Here is a 23,255-nt window from a genome sequence, read left to right as displayed (position 1 = left end):
CCTCACAGGGGTGTTGTAAAGATTAATTAGAATTAATTAGATGAGTTATTCGGAGGCAAAATGCATTATAAATTGCTAAGCATTGTTATCATTTCGCTTTAAGAAGAATTTTGAGTTAAAAAGCAATCATCTATCAGTAAGATATTCCTGAAAACAATTCACTCTATAGATATTTGCGTTTCTGATTTGTTCTTAAAGGTTGTAGGAAGTGATCTCTTTGGTTATGATCAAATGCAGTGAATAGAAACAAATTTGATAAGAAAATAAAAGTATTAGAAATAACACTTTTATTTGGTTGAAGGATATATTTGCATGCTATTTGTTTCATTATTCTTGTCCTCCACCTCCAACATACATTTAATTTATATTATTATTTTCAGTATTTTTATAATATACTAAAAATGTCATTTGACAAAACTCCTATCTGCAAGAGAAACAAAAAATATATTCACTATATTAGGTAACATTTAAAATGTTTAAGCTTTTTTTCTTGAATGTGGTTTTGTTAAAATAGCTTTCATTTTCAAATGTCAAAACTTATCAAAAAACATTTAACATGACTGTAGATATTTCACCTAGAGATAAGGAAAGTTGCTTTTATATAACACATTTCTTAATGCATGTCAGTAGCATTTAAGGCATCTCTATATAAATATTTTCACATATCTTCTTTCCTTTGGCTAAATTTGTTTTCAATTCTACTTGCCTTACTTATCTGTGAGAATTCATTTTAAACTTGCATGTGAAGAAAAATAGATCAATGTTAGTAACTGTAAGATATTGACAACAGCAAATTTTGAGGCAAATTTTTATTAATATCAGAGCTCTAAAAAATATTCAATAATATAAAATATAAATTTAAAAAGTCTAATCCCATAAATAACTGAAGTGGAAAGCATAATAAATATCACTGGGTACAGTAAATTAAACAAACTAGATTCAAGAACTTCATGAACAAAGAGTTGTGCATATTTCTGATGTCAGAATCCTCTGTTTAGTCCACCTCATCATGCTGTATGCGAAACTAATCAATGGTGAGTTAATTCGTGTAATAGATTTTGAATAAATGGTCGACTGACTGACCTATCTCATCTGATTGCTTCTAAAAGGCAAAGCAGAGCAGTTTTGTGGAATATTAAATGTATTCTCTATTTTCCTTTAAAAAAAAATGCTTTAGTAGGATATTTCTGCAAAAGGCAGCAACAAACTGTGTTCCTTTATAGACGTCAAATCAGTTCCTAAGTTGGAGCAATTATCTGACATTCCTTACACACATGTGTATGTGTATTTTAAATCAAGTCATTCCTTACCTTCGATAGTATTTAAAATTGTTGCCCACCATTCCTCGAGTGGTTTTTCTAGAACAAAGCAAAGCTCAAAAAATAAAAATCTTGCTCATGTGTTCCTGTTAATGACTATTTAAAAAAAAAGGGAAATAACAGTGTGAAGGTTTGCGTACAAATGTCACTCTATGTGATGTAATTAATTAATGTGGAAAGGGATCATTTCTCATTTGTCTTTTATATCTTCCATGTACAGCAAGTACAAGACAATGGAAAGACTACATACTGTGGAATCATTCGATCTAATAATCAAAATTGAGCTCTGCTTTTTACTTTGTAACTTTGAATATTAATTCACAAAGCTTCAATTTCTAGGCCTCTAAAAGACAATAATAAAACTCTCTTTACAAAGTTGATTTGAAGATTAGATAATATGTGCAAAGCCCCTGCTAAAGTACAGGACTAAGTAGACACTTAGCATACAATAACCAATATTCTTACTGTTACCCTCTTGAAATTGGAAGTGGTATCAACTCAAGGTTCACTTAACCTGAAAGCACGCCAGCCCTTCTCAAACATACCATTTATCAGTGGGCATCACTGATTACTGAACTGAACATAAACACATTCAGTTTCAGACAAAAGTGAATAGTTGAGCAGGAACAGGGAATTACTGTAAATGAATCAAGCGAATGCTTAACAGGAAATGTATTTACTCTTTGCTATAATGTTGTCAGCCTGCTTCAAATAGATCACAGGATTACTTAAATTCTGGGTGAATCATTATTCAACACCTCTTTTTTTGATTAATGGATTTATAAGCTTAATGCAGTATTTGTTGGCATGAGCCCACAGAGAAGTTTAAACTTCTTCGGCCACTAACCATGTTAAATTCTGCCTGTTTCGTTCTGGGACAACCGTAGTTTCAGCATCCTGGATCACTTGCTACATGTAGTATCTAAAATATTCAATATGTAGGTAAATATATTTTTTTATTTTCTTATCTTTTTCAAAAATAGATTTTAGGTTAATAAAATATAGTTTGCATTTTCAGCATCTTGCTCTACTTAATGCATTTAACAAAGCAATTTGGATTCCGACCAGTTAAAGATGAAGTTATCCATAGTCTTATCGATTCCCCAGGAGCTTCATACTGCATGGTGACTCTAATATCTATACATCTATATCTTTTCTGAGACTTTTTCTGTTGTGTGCTCCAAATCTATTTCTAGCCCCTACTGGAAAAATCAACTTGGATGGATTTCAAGTATTTCTCAGCCAAATATCTAAGAGTAAACGCCTTACCTTTAACCTAACAATTACTCCTCTGACTTTCTTTGTCAAGTAATAATGTCACTGTTTAACCAATCACTCAAGGCAGATCTGGTATGTGTGACTCTTTCCTCTTTATCTAATAGTCACTAAATTGAATCAATTCTACATTCTATCCTGAGCATCAGTTGAATCTATATTATTCTGTGACCTTAATTCAAGCCCTCGCTGTCTCTCACCTAGACTAGTTCAAGTTCTTCTACTCTAACCTGTCTTTTATATTCTCATCATCCTTTCAGATTGGGTACAATCAATCTTTCTCTATTGTGGCTTTGGGTATGTCCTTTGAACAGTGTTTCTCAATGTAAATTTTGAGTTCTATCCTAGTTCTAGGTGCTACTAATAGGTACCACATGAAAGGAAAGATTTTTGGCCAAATAAATTTGGAGAGACCCATGATTCAAAAAAGAAGTTATCTACTATTAGGTTTGCCATGGCATTTAACTGGCTAATATAAGTTTTTAGGTAATTTTTAAACAAAACCTTGTGTATATGTGTGTGTGCACGTGTGTCTGTGTGTAATTTGGGGATGGTAGGACAATTCACAAGATGAATATTCAAGGAAACGTACTTTTGAAATTTTTTAAAAATATAGCTTTAGACCATACTGACATATTATAATACCTCTGACATGGTGGGGTTTTTTTGTTTGTTTGTTTGTTTGTTTGTTTTGCCTCCTTCTCTTTATTATAACATATTATCCTAATTTGGATTCCCTATTCTTAGGATAAAAGTAATCCTCATAAGGTTTATATATAGTTTTTCTTTTTAACATTCTGAAAAGTTAACGTCCTTAGAATCAAATAGCTGCTCCAACAAAACCATTAATTTAATTACACCTAAATTATGGGGATAAAAGTTGAAATAAGACTACTAGCATACACAAATAATTTACAAAAATATTTCCTTAAAACACAAGTATATTTAAAAGTATATTTTTTACAGATCTCATTTGAAAAATGAAATGAGAAATGTAAAGTTTAAATGATTAAGAACCAATATCTACTGTAGACCAACACGAATGAAAAATTTAAAAAATCACCCAACTGATACTAAAGTGAAAATCAATGAAAAAAATTAAATTCAATTCACAAGTATGCATTCTGTGCATAGGGTGTTAGCAACTGATTTCAAGTATTGAGTGAGACGACCTAAAATGTAAATCACTAAGCTTCCCACCTCATGTTATTCAAACATCTATGAGTACTAAAAAGGAAAGTCAAAGAAATCTGTGATCATTTTGCAACTCCACTACAACCTTGAAGTAGGAGGAAAATACCAAAACTTTACAGACAGAGATATGTAGGGTTAAGTACCTGTTGCACCATTTCCCAAGTCGACTGGCTTCTTTAAATTCAGTTTTTCTTAGTAGTAAGAAAAAAGCAATACTGATTGTACCTGAGCTTAAACAAGGCAATGGATGAAAGCACCCCAGCTCAATCATTAGCACATAAGAGGCTCAAAAAAAGTTCTTTTTCTTTCTTTCTTTTTCTTCTAATATTCCTACCTTACCAATCAATTGATTCATTAAAGAAAAGAGCAGAGGGTATACGGTAGCACAAATTCTAAGAACATATATCTCATTACCCTTTCCAAATTTTATATCACCCAAAATCAAGTTAGTCTCTTGCTTAGTGTTGGACATTTTTTTAAAGCCATTCTCAATTTTTTCATAAAAGCAATAACCAACACTCTTTTTTAATTTTTAGACTATTTACAGGATATGTGACTATAGTTATATCTTAAATATAATACATTAATACTGAAAGTCTCATCTTGAATAAGAAACAATTATCTTTGAAACTATTACATTTATGCCATAATATTTATTACAAAGAAAACATTGTATTTGTCTGATTTTGTGAAAGAGAAAAAAATGTTTCTTTATTCTTAAAACCAATATCAAAAGGTGTCAATTACACTAAAGTCCACCGTTGTTTTTGCTGATCGAAGTAAAAAAAAAAAATCTAGTTCCCCATAATTAACATTTAACCTATTAACATTAGTGAAAAGTTAAACATTCAAACATATTAAACAATTAATTAAGGACAAAGCAATGAAGAACAATTGACTTTAAAAACATAAAACAATGAAGTTCATATTGGTTTGGCAGAAAGAACATGGATTTTTAGCTTCAGAGAGAAATGGTCTAATTTCTGGCTATATCATGCACTAGCTATGAGAGCTGAACCAAATTCATCAGACTTTCTGAGCATCAGTTTTCTCAGTTATAAATTGTAGATGAGATTTACTTCATGTTTTGTGTGAGTGTGTGTGTGTGTGTGTGTGTGTGCGCGCGCGCGCGCGTATGTTTGAATTAAATGAGATGATATTAAAGTTCCTATCACATTGCTTGGTAAATAAGAGCTAATTAATTACTATACAAAAAAAATTTTTTAAATGAAGAAAATATACTTCTCAATATTTTAGGGAAAATACATGAAAATACTCCTCTCCTCACTGATTTTTCACATACTTCCTAAATTGATTTTAGTACTTAAAACTTTAGTTTTGAAGTATGGTATTTCAGTTTATTATTCCAATATCCTATACCCAACATACTGCTGCCATTGAGATACAAGAATAACTCCCTATCTCTGAGATATATTTTAGTAGTGGCTTGCTTTTACCCAGCTGGTTATCTTCAATATTTGACCTTTTTGGTCAGAAATATCATTGCCTCCTGGTTTGATATTCCTTGTGTATGTGGGATCTAACCCTGCCTTAAGACCTGAGGGAGGTAGTTATATGTTTTTATAGACTAAGAATAGAAGAGTACCTCGTACTCCTCAGTGAGCCTTTAGCCAATAGTCAGGTTTTATATTTTAGTATAATCTGCAGGCTTAGCTGTCACATGTCCTACTAATTAACAGGGTTGCATAGTCTTTTCATGGTGTAAATATATATTTTGTGAAGTGTCCTCTTCTGCATTCTTCTTTCAAGGACAGGAACAACTCCTTAAATATGTTTTAATATTTATTTGTGTACCATGATAAATAACGTAGCTGTCTTATATAAATAATTTTTAAATTTTTACTTCATCCCTTAATTTTTTTTAATTTAAAAATGTTAACTGTTTTAGTATGAAAGTTGCATTTGTATTGCATGGGTAGTAATCAATTTACATAGGCAAGCATCTATCTTGGAAATGCTAGGAACATATAAATTTCAAGAGAAGCGGTTCCTTCCTGAAAAGTCAACATTTCATGCATGCTCTGAGTACTTGAATTTGTGATAAATCTTCTGGCGAAGTAAATCTGAATGTCCAACCACGGGATAAAGAAAAAGAAAGCTCTTATATCTCTTTATGGAAAAGTCAGTGCCTTGGCCCACTGAGGAGCAATGTCTTGGAAGACATAAAGTTGTGTTTTTTCAGCTGAAAACTTGTTATTCTACATTATTAAGAAGTATTTAAAATTATGTTTCTTTTTCTTTGTTAAATGCCAGGTAGAAAATGTTTGACTGAAATAGTTAATCAAGAGTTAACTCAACAGACTTGTTTTGAAACAATGGGAAGGCAAATTTATATAAGAAAATATGTTTGTATATGTAATGTTTGGAAGCCCATGATACTGACAATATTTTAAAGTAATAAAGTTGCCAAATTAATACAAAATACCTACTCTACTGAATACTTCCATCAACGAACTTCCAAACTTTACCTGATATACATTTAGCTTGATTATCTGTCTCGCTGACTTCAAAGGCATCACAAGCCATCTCATACTGGTTGAGCCACGTAAGCCCATTCATAGGAAAGCATAAAACTTCTAGGTATCTCAAAGCTTTGCATTTCCTCTGCCAAAGCAATGATATAAAGTTGCATGTTTTCGGCCTCTTTCTCTTGCTTTTTCCAGGAGAGCAGAGCACTAAACAGACCCGCAAACTAATTTTCATTGTAAGTTAATGGGGCTTGCATCATTTACTAAAAGCACCAGGTCTCCCTCAGGGGTTCCTCAAGTTTTCATTATATACTACATGATGACTTTCATACAAGAGAAAGGGGACTCCTTTAAAATGAAAAGAGACAGACTGGATTTCCCACTTACTCAGGCAACCACTCTCTCCTTCCTTATTATGGTGAGTTGTGTTCATTCGAAGAACTCAGCTCTGTTTGGTAGAATAATCAGGCCTGAGTTAGCAATGTTTAGAAAAGTGTTCACATACTTCCACGGTTTTTTTCATGTCAGGTTAGTTCAAATACTATAATTTGAAGTCTCTTAAACAATGTCTTGCTGTTTTTTTCCTTTTCTATGTAATAGGATTATAGTTTACTCATATATGCCAAATGGAAAATAAATTACTCATAAAATCAAAAGAACATTAGTTGTCTAAGATAGTTTTCCACCATACATAAGTATAACGATATATAAGAATAGATTTTAGAAAGCTAATGTTTCTCCTCTAGAGTTCAAATTCTAGAAATAGATATTCTAGAATTTTTAATTGTTTAAGAATCCCCTTTATTCTAATTATTTCTCCTTTCACATGCTACCATAAAAGTTCATTCCCTCTGAAGCATTCCTAAGGAATAATAAGGAATGTCTTAGGATTAATTCTTTAGGAATGATTTTTTTGATAAGAATCCTTTGATAAACTCTTAATATCTCCTAAATTTCAATAAAATATTCCTTATTTGAAGACATTTTGCACTGAAATAATTCATAATCGTAATAGGGTTTACTTCTACAAGTAAATTCAAGATCTCCAATATGTCTGGATTTTAGAATTTATAACGCATTTCAATTTATTTAACCCATTAGAGAGTTTTCAAAACTCAGATCCCAACTCTGGTTACAAATCCATGAGTACTTTATAGTCAGCCCTTGTTAAACAGAAACACAGAGAATAGCAGATTGGTTTTCAGTTAATGCTATTTTAAGAAAGAGGTCGTTTTGTTGAATTCTAGCCACATGGGGTAGAAGTGCAGCTTCAAACAAAAAAATGAATTAGAGATCTAGCAGGTAATAGTTTATCTCCTCCTCCTTGCTGGTTCAGTAGATTGATGACAGATAAATAAACAAGTGTAACAATTTCCACTGAGAGGTCTCCTTGCTATCCTTCTGAATTCATATCTGTTATAATAAGAGAGATGGTTACCAGCACATGACAGTACTTCATTCAAAGATATGGTCACCACATTGATTTCCTCACTCAAAATCCCATCAGAGGAGAGAGACATCCAACTAACAAATTGCAGAAAGAAAAGGTCAAGGAATTTTCTAGCTTATAAATTTTTGCAAGATTCTCTTTCTTATTAAAGCTTCCTCATAATTTCCTTGTGCATTTGTTCCAGCAAGGAGGAATTCTTTTCCTCCAAGGTTTGTTTGTTTTTAAGGGTTTCTTCATAGAAACCAATGAATTCTCTTCAGGGATAGATATGAAAAAGATTTTTTTTACCTACTTTGTGAAGTCATTTTATTCCCAAGTAAATGCTGGATATCTGAAAGAGACTTTTAAATAAATTTCATTTACTAACTTCCTAAGGGTGAATGTACAAGCTTACCTTCAGTATTTCTGTAGAACTATAACCAAAGCTAGAATTCTTCTCACTCTTGCCCTCTAGTGCAGCTTGTCAATATAACATTGCTTATTCCTCATGCTTCCTCCAGAGAATTTACCTCTCTGATGCAACTACGGTGCCTTTGCTGGGGCTTATTATTTATACCCCAGCCAGAGCAGACACGGACCCAAAAGTAAGAGAAATGTGATAGAGAAAGAAGAAGAGTGATTGCACAGAGTAAAGGCACTGACAGTTCAGGAGAAAATGCTGGTTGAAAGAAGTCTGTGCCACTCTTTGCTTCTAATACTGCTGCCTACTTAGGAAAAAATAAAAAAGACACAAATCAAAAATGTCTGTCTGGGTCCACCTGTATGATGAAGGGAACAAAAGAGCATAAGCTTTTGGGGAAACAGGATCTCTCCTTGTTGTTACATGTCCCACCACACCCACAAGAGACAAATTTCAACTGCAAAATGTTATTTATTTTCCTTATGAGGATAAAAAGCCATAAAATATATGAATATTTTAGACAATGCTGATCTTTGAATAAAAGTGAAAAAATGAATGATTCTCTCACAGTTTCTTCTGTTTTTCTTTAATTTTCATGTCTGTTATCTCTGTCCTCTTATATTTAAAGTCTGCAATTTTCAGGACATTGCCAAAGTACTTGCGGATTCAATGGTAACATGAAAATAGTTTTTATCTACTTTAAAAGAACAAAAAGCCCTACTGTCAGTTAAGATAGCATTAGGCCTTTGTCTCAAATGTGTCCCAAACTAAATCAATCATTTATAATATCCTTGACTACATTCCAAACTGAATTGATATGAATAAAATACATGAAATTATATAATAAATAATATAAACTCAATCTAATGGTAGTAAAGAAAGTTGTCCTAAGCGAAAGTAATTATGCTTTTAGCCATCAACTGGAGCATTGATTCTCCATAATCCCTCTCATTTCCTGAAAATAGCTAAGTCGAACAGTAGTGCGAAACACAGACCACAGAATAACTAATTCAGGTCAATGGGAGCTTCAATTCTTAACTGCTTAGTCAATTTGATCAGGAGGCAATTTAATTCAGACACTATATGTCTTAAATACTGGGAATTTTGAGATATTTCTACTATGTTATATTAAGGGCAGAGCCATTTCCTTTAGCCTAAGACCAAGATAACATAATGGAAAGAATATTGAGGTAATTTGGTATAGATACTTCCTAGCTTTAAATTCTTGGAATCTGAAGTAGTTCATTTAAATTACAAGTTTTGTTTTTCAAGAGAGACGTTTGACTCAACATAATCTAAATTGAGATTTTTCAATCTAAGCATCATTGAAACTTTGGGCCAAATACTTTGTTGTCCTGGGCATTATCAGGTGTTTAGCAACATCTCTGGACTCTACATACTATTGTCCTGGGCATTGTCAGGTGTTTAGCAACATCTCTGGACTCTACATACTAAATTCCAGTAGTATTCTTGCCCAACTTGTGACAATGAAAATATTAACAAATATCTTGGGGGGTTGGGGAGTAAGTTGGCACCAAAAAAACAAAAAACAAAAAACAAAAACCTTGTTAAGAACCACTGATCTAAATCAATAGTTTCACTTTGTTAATAAGAAGTATTATAGTAATAAAAGAGGCAGTATCTTGATGAATACGATAGGCACATACTGTACTAGTCATTCTGCTTTTATTATCTCTAATCCTCCACATAATTCCAATATAAGGTTTTATGCTATTTTGTTGATAAGCAATCTAGACCGTGAGAAACTGTTTCGATATTATATAGTAACTGGGAAAGTCAAAAATTGAATCCAGGTCACATAGATTCCAAAGTCAGTATCCTCCTGTGTACCTTTTAACAGTGGATGCTTACTAATCCCCTAAGTACCAAACATTATGACTATTTCCAATTCTAAATGATGTCAGTACCTGATACTGTCATTGTCATTTTAAAAAGTAAAAGGACCTAAAAAATTACTTATCTAAATTACTTATCCCAAATCATACATAAATAGAAAGTGTAACACTTTGTCCTGATTATATCCAAATATATCAGCAATTACCCAAAGATGTGAAGTATAACATTAATCAGGATGGATAGGGTGCTTGCTATTTAACTGATCCCATTCACCGCACTAATGCCCAAATCCAGAAGCTAATGTAGGACATACTTACACTGCAAATAAAATGATCAGCATAAGAGGCTTAAAATAAAACATGATCCCAACATTTTTATGTAAAAATATTCCATCACCTCTGCTTCATGACCCAGAATTTGTGATGTAAATAATTTACAATAATATAAGTGAGATATCACCTTGTGTGTGTTGGATGAGATATAAATTTAGGTTCAAAAACAAGTGGCAAAACCTGTAATGAGTTGCAAAGGAGAAAGGTTATTGTAACTAAAGAAAGCCAGTTTAGATTTCTGACTCTTTGACACCGTCTCTTTCCCATCCCCAATAAATGAAAATATTTTATTGATATTTGCATAGTCAGCCATCTTTTAAGAGTCATCTGTTTTGTTTTTTGTTGTTTCAATTACATATGATAATATATAGATAAGCAGCATATGCATACCTGTCCATTGTTTTTTATTATGGTTCTTATAAACAATTCAGAGAATAGAAATTCATCTCTATGTAGTATTCACCTTACTTATACATTGGCCCAAATATAGAATTACATATATTGTTGTTATTTATTCATTCATTTGTATATTTACCAAAGATTTACTGAACATCAAGTATAGGTTAGAAAACATGTTAAGTGATAGGCTACAAAGAAAACTGAGACAAATTTCCCACCCACAGGAGACTACTTTATTCATTTGAGGCATTATATTTTTTAAATGTTTTCACTGTATAATCGTTCTAGTCCTCACAGCAACCAAAGTGAAATAGTCAAGAATGAGATGAGTTATTGTGCAAAGATATATGGTAATGAATATCTTTCCTATCACATTGGTCTGTTTTTCCACTGCTTATAGAAAACATCTTTATTTAACTATTGAAACAGAAATAAGAACCTGTTCCTAGACAATGTATGATATAAACAGGGATACAGATGAGACAAAGACCAAATGTCACTATAATTAATACTATGATTTTATTCTTTTTTCCAAATGTGATAAAACTATGTCCATGTTTCTACTGGGCAACTATCCATCTACACTGACCTGAAGTTTCTGGACTATAAATATACAAGGATGAAGATGACAAACATGAAATCAGAGAAAAACATGAGATCCGTTACTCACGTCAGCTTTAGAGATTCTGCCTGCTGTATAAATGACTGCTTCTTCTTCAAAATATAGATACAGAAAGTGACATACATTTTAAACACTCACACACACCTTTAATGCAAAGAAGTTTATTGATATTCATCCCTATATTGTCTATTATTCAAATCAACTGCAGAATAAATGGAGAAAGTACAGCAACTGTTTCTAAATGCCACGTTTCATTCATTCAGAACGCTAGGATTAGTTCATATTAAATAAAAGGCATGTGAATACACATATCAGAGAATTCCTTACTGAAAGGAACCTTAGTAATTACACAGTCTAATTGTTTTTTAAATAATTTTAGCCATGTGGACATCTATTCAAAAGAATTATTCAAAGGAAATCCTGTATGAAACATAAACACAACAACAAACAATTCCAAAATTGCTACAAGAATAGTGGCCCCTGTTCTATATTCTCCCTCCACCTCTCCCCCATCCAAAGTGGCAGTTTGAGTTTGCAGAACCCCCAGTCTTCAAAGGAACACTGTTTGAATTTTACTGATTCTAATCCTGATATCTCACTTTATAAGGGAAGACAATAATGCTCAGAAAAGTGATAGTACTTATCCGAGGTCATTCATTTGCTATACATGAAGACTGTGATTTAAATCAACCTCTCTTGAAGTTCACAATAATATTGGCTTTATTTACTCTATTGCAAACCTGTTATTTACTCTGTTGAAAACCTGCAATCCTTAACAGATAACTTTTCATAATGTTTCATATCTCACCAGAGACCAAAATGAGAATGGTCAGAATAATATGAATCTTCCATTCTTTACATACATTTTCAAGTGTGTCCCAGGTCCAGAACTGGCCTAAAAGTTGTTGCTTCAAAATATAAGTATTCAATAGTAGATCCAGGGATAGTGCTGATAGCAGAAAAATCTCAGAACATGGTTGCTTTCTCTTGCTTTATATCATTTCTTCTGCGGGCTATTATTTGTCTTATTATTTTAAGGTTGGTTTACCCAACTGACACAAATATTAAGGTTACTCTCACTTGTGAGGATAAATCACTGCAAAGGAATAGATATCTATATAGCTAAGGAAAACACACAGACACACACACGCACACACGCACTCACGTACAGCTGCCAACCAAAACACAATTTCAACATATATTCCATGATTTTGAAGTATGTGTTTTAACCCTCTCTAAGTATAATTTAAATTGCTTTTTGGTTGTTCATGTTATTTGTTTATAAGCAGATTCCCAAAACTGAAAAATAGATGTGTAGGAAATGAATATGAAATTCAGGCTACTCACCAAAGCATTTTCTTAGAGAAAGAAAAAAAAAATGCTTGGTAGGAGGTTACATTCTGACATACTATAAACTTTTACTTTACAAATTGTTGTTAACACCAAGCCAAATTATGAAGTGGCAATTCAATTCTTTTTACTGCTACACGATATTATCAGTTGTTGCCATTGTGCAACAAAGAGGAAAGCCCTGTACTTGTATGAGTGTGTGTGTGCACATATGTGTGTTAGTGTATATGTCCATCTGAAGTTAACATGTATTTCCATTTAAGTAAAACTGTCTTCTGCAGGTTTATTAAATTATATCAACAGTTAGACATTCGTTTTCCTTCTCAGCATTAAGAAAAGTCTTTTAAAGCCCTCTAAAAGAATAATTTCCCATTCAAGTCAGGATATCAAACCTTAACCAAATTCTATACAAGCCAGGAAATATAGCTGTTTTAGACATAGCACTAAACTAAGTAGAAAAATAAAAGCCCAATTGTCCCCTTATGCCAAAAGGAAAAAATAAAAGTGTGTGCGTTTGTGGTGTGTGGGGCAGGGGGAGAAAGGGAGAGTAAAAGGGGGAGGGAGAGGAAAAAAAGGCAATTAAGCTAATGCAAGTTGGGTGTCACAAGGTTATAGATATTTCAAGAGCTGAGCAATTTACCGTCTGGAAAAGGAGAAGAGCTCTTGCATAAAATGTCCCCCAGTTCAGATTTATTATGCTTTTAGTTGTGTTATATGTGATACAATTAGCAGGAGGTGCCAATAAGGCGTTCTCTCAAGGACGTGGTCATCCTGTGCCATCTGTTATTAATTGCATTGTCCTTTCCACATCCAGCTAGAGGGGAAAAAGTTCTTTGAGAAACACCTGCAAATTCTCACTTCACAATGATTAGAATTTAAAAATACTTAAACAAAGAAGGAAGGATAGGTCAGATCTCTCTAAAAACTGCCCACCCTGAGTTGAAAAAGAAAGAAAAATATATAACGAATTTTGATGCAACAGAATTCTCAGTTACCAGGGTTGTTTTCCTGTCATTGTATTCTGCTCCATTAATAGCTTTTCAGGCAACATAACATACTACATCAGTTAAAATGAATACTTAGAACATTCTCCTAGAAATATATCCATCTCTATAGTGTTCAGTGAAGATTCAGATGTTTAGAAAGATTTTTTATAAGATCAGAAAACAAAGATAGTAAAAATTGACTGCAAGATTTTTGTTTTGGTTTTGTTTTTGTTTTTGTTTCAGACTTTGGCATGTGTGGTGATTCATATCAGTCTTAAGAATCCAGTTCTAAAAAGTAATATTCCTATAAATGTGCAAATACTTCCTCAATTTAACACCTATTTTCATGGATAAAAGTTCAAAATATAAATCATTAGAGGATGCTATTAAAATATAAAAAGCTATTCAAACAAATTAAACTAATTTCAGAAACACTAACTTACTTTTAACCATCTGTGCTGCCTGTTCTTTTCTCTGATTTCCACTCGACTTGAATCTTTTACAGCAGGCAACTGCTACAGCCAGTCTTGTTTCCTGTTCTCTTGTTTGAAAAGGAATGAATACTCCCAATACTACAGGGTGAAGCTCTAAAGTGCTTCACAGAAATGTTTTGAAACTGTTATGACCAGTAATTCAAAATATTTCTAACAATAGCGTTGAAATTCTTTTCAGAGGCTGAGGTGAGGAAGTATTTTTTTTGAAGGAAGTGAATATTATTCAACTGATACTTTTCTGGAAGAAAACCAAAAGGTGTTGTATAGCCTAACTACCTACAGTTTGCTTGACAGTGAAATTAGCTACCTCATCTTACGCATGTAGGTGTATCAAATGTATTTACAGAAACTTGGCAAGGGAAAATAAAAACTTTCCCCAAAGAGTGTCGGAAGTTATGGCTAATATCAGAAAAAATACAATCAGGAAAACATTTTCTTCACAAAGGTTTCAAATGCTAAATTAGGAAAGTTCTCTATGCCTGTAACATGTTGTTATATTAAAAATCTGCAGTAAAATTAATTTCATGTATCAAAAAATCAAATATTAAAAGATTATTTTGAAATTTGGTTACAATTGATTCATTTTATCAAAAGAAGTAATTCACACCTGCATTCTCAGAAACTGCTCACTTTTGTGTACTAAGCATACTTTTCTGTTTTGAGTTTATTGGTTATCTTTATCATCTCTCATTCATTGGTTCTTTTGAGATAAGCTTCCTTTTGCCTTCTGTTTAAAAAATATCCCTTTCCTGTCATAATTTCTGTTATTTCGTTTATTTTTAAATTTAAAGCATATGATTTGATGGTATATTATTAAATTAATTCAAATATCTAGAATAACTATTTCCCAATTAATATGACAGATGTAAACACTTTCATTCTCATGACCTGTTATTTAGATATATTTATTTATATTGTATGCCCAAACTACTTTATATTACTGTCTTTCAGAAAAGAGTATATCCATTCCTTATATTATTTTAAAAGATAAAGAATATTTAAATAAAATATTGTATTCACGAACACACTGCTTGACTCAGTAACTATATTAATGCTGTCTAAATAATAATTTTTATTGGCATGAACCCTGCAACTATCATCAAAATATCAAACCACTGAATTTCTTTCTCTTTCTTTGCTTTCATGCTTGCATCCTGTTGCTATTTGGTACTACTTTTAGTTGACAGCAGAGCCAGGTAAGTAACTTTAGGGTCTCAAAAATGAATTAGTATAGACTGAGTATGAATCTCTCCTAGAGAAGATTCGCATTAGAGCAATATTCTGATAAACTGTTCTCTTAAGAACCTAGCCTTCAAGTCCTTAGTCACAGAGGTATAAGATCTTAGAACATCCACTGAACAGTTCATCTGATAAAAATGTGTTTCAGTCAGCACAGCTTAATATGAGATAATAATATGCCATGACTATCAAAAATGCTAATGCAACCTCAAATAGTATTCACAAAGGTAAAGCAGACCCATGACTTATGCAAATTAAATATCCTTGCTTTAGAAACTCATGTGTGACAGGGAGATATATAATATATATAAATAAAATGGCCACAATCATACCTACCTCATAATTGAGAGCTGAACAAAATGATATATTTAAAGCCTCACTCTGGATTGGAATCCTATTTGGTTTAGTGGAGCCTAATCAACCACCCAAACCCAAATTCTGCTTCTTAGGAATTTTTTTAACTGTTGGTGAAATTTTAAGATCTTAGCCATATATTTCAAAAATACAAAGGTTTACATCATGGTTTCCAGAAAAAGGCAAAAAATATAGTAACAAAACAAAGAGGTAAAAGCTAATTTTTTTCCCTGTCAAAAAAGACAAAGTTTTGCTTTCTGGCTCTCTCATGACTCAATGCGAGTTATTAGGCTAGTGAAATAACCAGGCTGGATCCATTTCTAACTGACTGTAATGAAATCTGCCTTATGAGGGTTCTGAACAAAAGGAGAACTAAATCATCTACAACCTTACTACAGTGCCTGGGATATAAGGAGTGTTAAATTTTTGTTAGCTGGGGTGACTGAAATACAAAAATAGTTATTAATAATCTCACTAGGCACTACTCAGATCTTTCTGGAGTCTCTATTATGTTCTAGCCAAGGTATACACAAGGAGAAATTTACATATCAAAATGATTAAATAATTAGTTCTTGAGAAAACCAAGTCAACTGAGAGCAAATGAAAGTTTTTATACAGATAGTAGTTTATACAAGACAATGATAATTCCTATAATTGAATGTTTAATGTTATTACATGGTTGAAAGTATAGACCAACTCTGAAGATCCAGAGGTTAAAGCTAACGTCAATGAGCAAACACTAAATGTATTCACATTTCATCTTAAGGAAAATATTTTGCAGGACAATAATATTAATCTATCTGCACAAGTTAGAACACTGCCATATTAAGACAGCACAATAAATAACTTCTAATTCTAAATCTGTATAATTTCCTTGAATCTTATTCTTATGGAGATACTGTGGACATTTTCTTCATTCATTCATTAATCTATTGACATATACTAAAAAAGCCCAATGCTAACTGGGTATTATGATAGATAATATTAACACTTCTATAATGTTAAACAATACGTATTCTGCACTTGCTATCAGGTATGCCTGTGATATATGGATTACTTGTTAATTATCACAATATTCGTATTACTATATCCATTTTAAAGGCATGAATTCTTAGGCACAAAAGCTTGAAGAGCACCTTGCTCAAGCTAGAAGTTGGTGGGATATTATATTGAAATAAAAAAAAAAATCCGCATCTAAAAGGTAACAGTGATCTGGACAGATCATAAAAGAAAATACCGCTTTTCCTAGCCCCAACCTATATTTAATATAGAATACTCATAGCTAATTTCACTTTTTTTCTGATTTATTTTTCTTTCTGGACAAGAGATGCTACTAAAAACATATTTTCTTTCTGGACAAGAGATGCTACTAAAAACATATTTTTGGTGTTAACCTTAATTTTTACATACAAAACCATCGTTTCTTTTTTAAGTTGTTTTTGAAAAAAGTCTTCCAAGGTTTCATTTTCCTGCCTTACAGCACAGAATGTCTTGATCGCATTGATACACCGACTTCAAGGTTTTCATTATAAACATAAGTAAGCAATGTACATTAATATAGTAGGATCCTCAGATGTTTTTGAAAATTTTTCCTGAATTTTTAAGATTTTGATGATTTTCTACTTGATTTTTCAGTTGAAGCAAAGTAGAAATGAAAAGAGATTTTAATTGATCTTTTTGTTCAATGCTCTGAAAGGTTTCAGTACTTTTTGCTTTTCCAGTCAATTCATTTTCTGAATCCTTGTGGCTACCTCACTTCACTATTGCCCCTTTTGTTGTAATAAGCTGTGTGCATACTCTACTATTTATTTATTCTGCATAACTAGTTAAAACTGCCAATTGAAGTCCACCAGAAAAAGAGAAATAAAAGAAAAAGTACTATGTCTGAATAATGTCAAGAATTTTATAACATTTAATTTCTTTTTGGTTTACAGTTTTTAATTCAAAAAAATTCTAGACACTTTTGAGACAAATCTGTGTATTTTTACTCCCTCCATCAAACTAAAATGCCTTTTGATGTAGTTTTAGTATCATGCTTTGAGGTTGGAATCTAGAAAAGGATGAGGTAAAAATTAACCCTTAACTTTAAATTAATTCAAGTGTCTAGATGTGGGGAAGGGGAGGGAACTGGAACAAAAATAAATGCTGCTGTCCCAAATGGAAAGATCATTTAAGGACAAGGTAAAGACTAACACAGGAGAAGAAACAGAGATCAATCAGTTGATTAACATGGAAGGAGCAAGTGAAATAATGTGCCACAGTGAATGTGCCACAAGGGAACTGAGGGGAAGACCTCTCTGTTAACACAGAATAGAGCAAGCAGCTTGACACCAGAAATACACTGAGATGAACGGAAATGAAATAGAGCATGTTCCTATTCCTAACCTTAACCATACATAAAACCCTAATCATAATTCCTTACACAATAACCCCTCATTCTAACCCCGACAGAAATGCCAGCTTCCTGAATTGGAACACTGATTTCCCAAACAGATGTCAGACATTAGCCACTGGCCTTAGCTGCCATCAATATTAATCAGCTAATCTTAACATTAGCAAAACATATGCATCTTAAGGTTGAACTTGTGCTACTATTATGCGGAGGACAATTATTAGCAAATTCAAATACTTAGGATGATGTCAACACACATATATTGTCAATTAGAATTATCTTTAAAAAAACACAGATGTCTCTCCTTGTTTTATTAAGGACACTTTAGTCACTTAGAGTTTATATGCTTGAATTTCCCAAATCCATGGTAATGAGACCTAAAACATTTCTTTCCCTCAATCACTAAAAATACTTTCTTAAGCTATTAGTTATCTTTTATTACCAACAGGCTCTTAATTACTAACTTACTAATGGTTATTATTTATGTATAGAGATTTCTAAAACATATAGTAAGAATATGTTTGCGTGCATAAAATTTGCTAACCATCAGTGTATTGGTTAGGTTTCTTTTACCCTTTTGTTAGTGGTTGGAAACCAACTACACATAAAAATTGTTCTGACAACTTTCTCATAAAATGATCTTATTTAAGAAAAATGAAATCACCTTGTGGCACACAAATGGAAAATTTCATTTTTCTTAATTTTTACATCAAAAGAGCCCAAATTCTGCCTTTCATCTTGTCTTACATGTCTAAGTCTACATCAGAAGGGTCTGTCAAGCCCTCTAAATTTTGTGTTTTCTCTTCTCTTCATACACAACCACATATATCTCCATAGACAATTAAGCATTTACAACGAATTCTGCGGTTATTGCTATTAAGAGCAACGATAATCATAGCACATTATTTCCTCTCACAATGTAACCTGAGTCAGATCCTGGTGAAATTCTCAAACACATCCCTTACTAGCTGGACTAAAGAAATAGCTCTTGTCATTTGAAACTTCAAAACGTAATGGAATTACAAATAGATAAATTCTTTCACACAACAAATATGTACTGAATGCCTACTATGTGCTATACTCTGTGCTAGGCTCTGGGGATACATCATTTATCAGGATAAACAAAGCTCCTGCCTTTACAGGATTTAGTCTATAAACAAGTTCGACACAAATGCAGCCCTGATATGTACAGCTCAGAATGTCAGTTCTATATACTTGAGGATTGGTCTATATTAGAAAATATAAGGAAAAGGCAGATATAGGAGGAATGTTGTATATTTGTATAATAGAAAGCAAAAAGGAGGGAAGGGGCTAACAGCTCAAATGGAAAAAAAAAAGGATAGGTAGATAAGAAGATGGTGGTAAATTGATGTGTATTCATGAGACCTTTTCCAGGCACAGAGGAATTTGCTCAAATCAGAACAACGTTTGAAATAAGATGAAGGTCAAGTTATAAGAGAAAAGACAGAGTAAGGAGGCTTTGGGGTTCTTTGCCACAGTAAGTTTTGGGCCTCCCATGGTTTTCACTTATGCTAAAAATGCAGCCTCAATTACTAGAGTGATAATTGAGAATTGGTTTTATCCATAAGCGTTGCAAGAGTCATTAAGAATGGCCATAGTCGCAGGATGGTAGCAATACTAATTTTGGTCCTATGAATACAGCAAAAGCTAATGGGCTATCTATAGAGTGTGTCATCTACATCTGTGCAATTTAGTAGAATTTTTAGAAGTGGAAAAAGATATACTGTCACTTTTGTACTTCTTTATTCCGTTTCTTTTATACCAGGGATTTGGTTTCAAATTGGAGTATTGAAACCAAATCCCTTGTATAAAGGCAATAGAAAGAGAACTTTGGAATTTCCCAAGCTATGAGAAAGCACAGGCTGATGTAACACTGTACCAACTTATTACACACATGGCAACAAATTTTCTACTCTTGAGATATTTTTATTTGCAAATATGTATAATATTTATACATATTTTTAAAATTTTATTCCCAAGCTGGTAACCATCCCTCAAGGGAAATACTTAGGAAGGATATAATTTCTCTGAAGAATATCTGCCTACTTCTATAAATGTCTTGATGTATCAAACATGTACTAATAAGCATATACTTATAAAGCCAGATTGTATAAGTCATGCTGGGTTATTTAGACATTAGTCAAACTAGGATTCAGAAATTCTTTAAAAACAATAGAGAATAAAGTAATCTAACTTATCTTTTCTGATAAGTGTACATTCATCATGCCAATGTTCTCATAAATGTGCCAGACTAAAGATGCTGAGAAATTCTAATCTTTCAAGACAGACAAGAATAATAATCACACCTGTTTCCACTTTCTTCTTATTTATCAAGGCATTTCACAATCACTTGTGTAAGTTTTTCAAGAATGCAAGTATACACAGTTACTTGACAGTGGATTTGTTCAATTCAAAGATGGCTAACTATCTTATACCAGAGCATTTGGAGGGTGACTTCTACTACACATCTCACTACTACACATTTCAGAATCACAAAAAGAAAAAATATTCTTTTGACTTTCCATTATTTTTAGGATAGAAAGAATCACCTCAAAACATTTATCACTAGCACAGAAATGTGATCTATATACCCTAGCAGTAGATTAAGAAGTATTCCTGGAAAAAAAAAATTAAGTGTAAACAGCTTGCCAAATCTGGTAAGTCAACTAAGAGTAAGGCTAATGAAATTGAATTGGTAGATAGCAACTGTCCATCTGTTCATGCCACCTGCCTGATCAACAAAAGAATTTGGCCTGCTTCCCACCTCACCTTGAATTTTCTATCTTTGGGATTTGAAGCAAATGGATTCTGCTAAACAGACTTCTAAATATTGCATGGGTATTTCCTTTTGAAGCCTTTACTCATTGATTTATTCAACACATATTTAATGAGTACTAATTATGTGCCTGGTGCTTTCCTAGACCACAGGAATGAAACTATGATAAGATAGCCACATATCCTCTCTCCATGGAGGTTGCAGTCTACCTAACTCAGTTAACAAATTATACTTCTAGTTAAATGTGGTTGAGTGCCTACATAAATTTATCTCATCTCTCTTCCAAGATTCCACCAAAATGATAGCAATGTTTCATAAACCCAAGGGCATAAAATAATAGAAAACAGCAGAGAAGTTATCTTCTGTTGGCATGCAGAAAGCTTATAGGGATGTGATAATTGGCTTAAAAGAGCAGAAGAAATAATAATATGAATGCCTGAGGAGCAAGGGAAGCCAAGGTACCCATCTTCTCCTCTTGGAGGAAATTGAGTTAGAGAGGCTCCAGATTCATGGTCATTGACTCAGCCAAGAGATTTCAGCAGCAGTGTAGAAAACAGAGAGATGAACCGAACACCTATATTTTGAACTGCAGCATGTTAGTTCATCTTTCCCTCATTATTGTCCAGAATCCTGGCAGCCAGGCATAATAACCCCTCACTAATACCTGATCCAATATCACCATCCAACCAACACACACTCAGGAGGTGGACTGAAAGATTATTTGACCAGAAACTAAACAGAACTTGGAAAACAAAAAATAAAAACAGACTCACACTGAATTTGAGTGGTCCCAATAAAAAGGCTGACTCAATAATCTGTTATTTTACCGAAAAGCTCCACCATCACAAAGACCCATCTCACACAAATAAAACTTCCATCAGGAAAATGCCAACCTAAAAGAGGAAAATTCTATACAAACAAACAACAAACAAGCAACTAAAACCCACAACACAAAGGACATAAAATTCATAGGTAGATAGAGCCTCAAAGTCCTCAGAAAAACAGATGAAAATGCAGCCATAAAATAAAAATATGACTCTATAAGAAATATTCAAAGAAGAAAGAGGAGTGCTGGGAAATTAAAAATAAAACTGTACAAATTAAAAAAAAATATTCAGTGGCAAGTTTAGAAAATAAAGTCAAGGGAATATTCCAGAAATAAAAGTAAAAGAGAAAAGAGAAATCAACTGAGAAAGTCTAATATCTAAATGACAAGATTTGTAAAAAGAGCAAATAAACAAAACAGATTGGGGCAATTACACATGAGAAAAAAATAATAATTTGTATCTGAAAAATAATAATAATAAATAATTTTAAAAATAATAAAAATTAATAATAATTTGTATCCTGAAAATAAAGAATTTGTATCTCCAGAATAAAAGTTACTATCAAGAACTCAACACAATAAATGAGAAAAAAATCCCTAAGAATGTCCATCATTGTGAAATTTCAAAGCCCCAAGTTTAAAGTTTCTAAAATGTTCCATAAAGAAAAAAAATGTAAGCTCTCAAACAAATAACCATGCTGAGGAAAAATAAGTTTTAATCTAAGCTTTCAATATTTTTCAGCAATTTTTACCATAATGCCTTGTTACAAAGTACGTCATAATCCAGTGACTTGTACAACACTATTTATTTTTCACTGATGCTTCTGTAGATTGTCCCGTCTACTGAGTTAACTTCTCTGAGCTAGACTCAGCTGAGTTTGTCTTACATCCCTTCAATACTGGAGTTAATAATTGCTTCGTTTATATTAGTTTTCTATATATAAATAGGTATTTTTCTCCAAACGCATCAATCCGTCAATGCACCAGAGTTCCTATTCCTACATGTCTTTTTGCCTAAATTATTTCAGTATGTATTGGTTAAAGTCTAGGTCTGATGGACAATGTTATTTGTATCTCTATCACCTCTCTCATGTTGTTATTTTCCCCTTTCTGAATCCTATCTCTTCTTTGTATTTGCTGAAGCACATCTTCTGACATAATGCTTCTAATCTTTAATGTGTATCAGAATCACCTGGGTTCCACCCCCAGAATTTCTAATTCAGTATTTCTGGAGTAGGGAGAGTAAAGTTGCTTTTTAAAACTGGGTTGCAGATGGTACTGCTGATTCTGGAACTGCACTTTGAAAGTTAGTATTCTAGAGTACAAGGAAGGTACATTCTTGAGCGTTTTCATGTCTTCCTATTTCAGCTATAAATTGCACAGTTGTCTCAGTTCTTTATACCTCCCTGTATATAAGCCTTTTGTTGTGTGACTTCGCAATCCCTCCCATTAGAGACAGAGTTTATTCCTCTACTTCATT

This window comes from Pteropus vampyrus, unplaced genomic scaffold, assembly GCF_000151845.1.
Source record: "Pteropus vampyrus isolate Shadow unplaced genomic scaffold, Pvam_2.0 Scaffold153, whole genome shotgun sequence".
Lineage (NCBI taxonomy): Eukaryota > Metazoa > Chordata > Mammalia > Chiroptera > Pteropodidae > Pteropus > Pteropus vampyrus.
Note: the sequence above shows the minus strand (reverse complement) of the source record.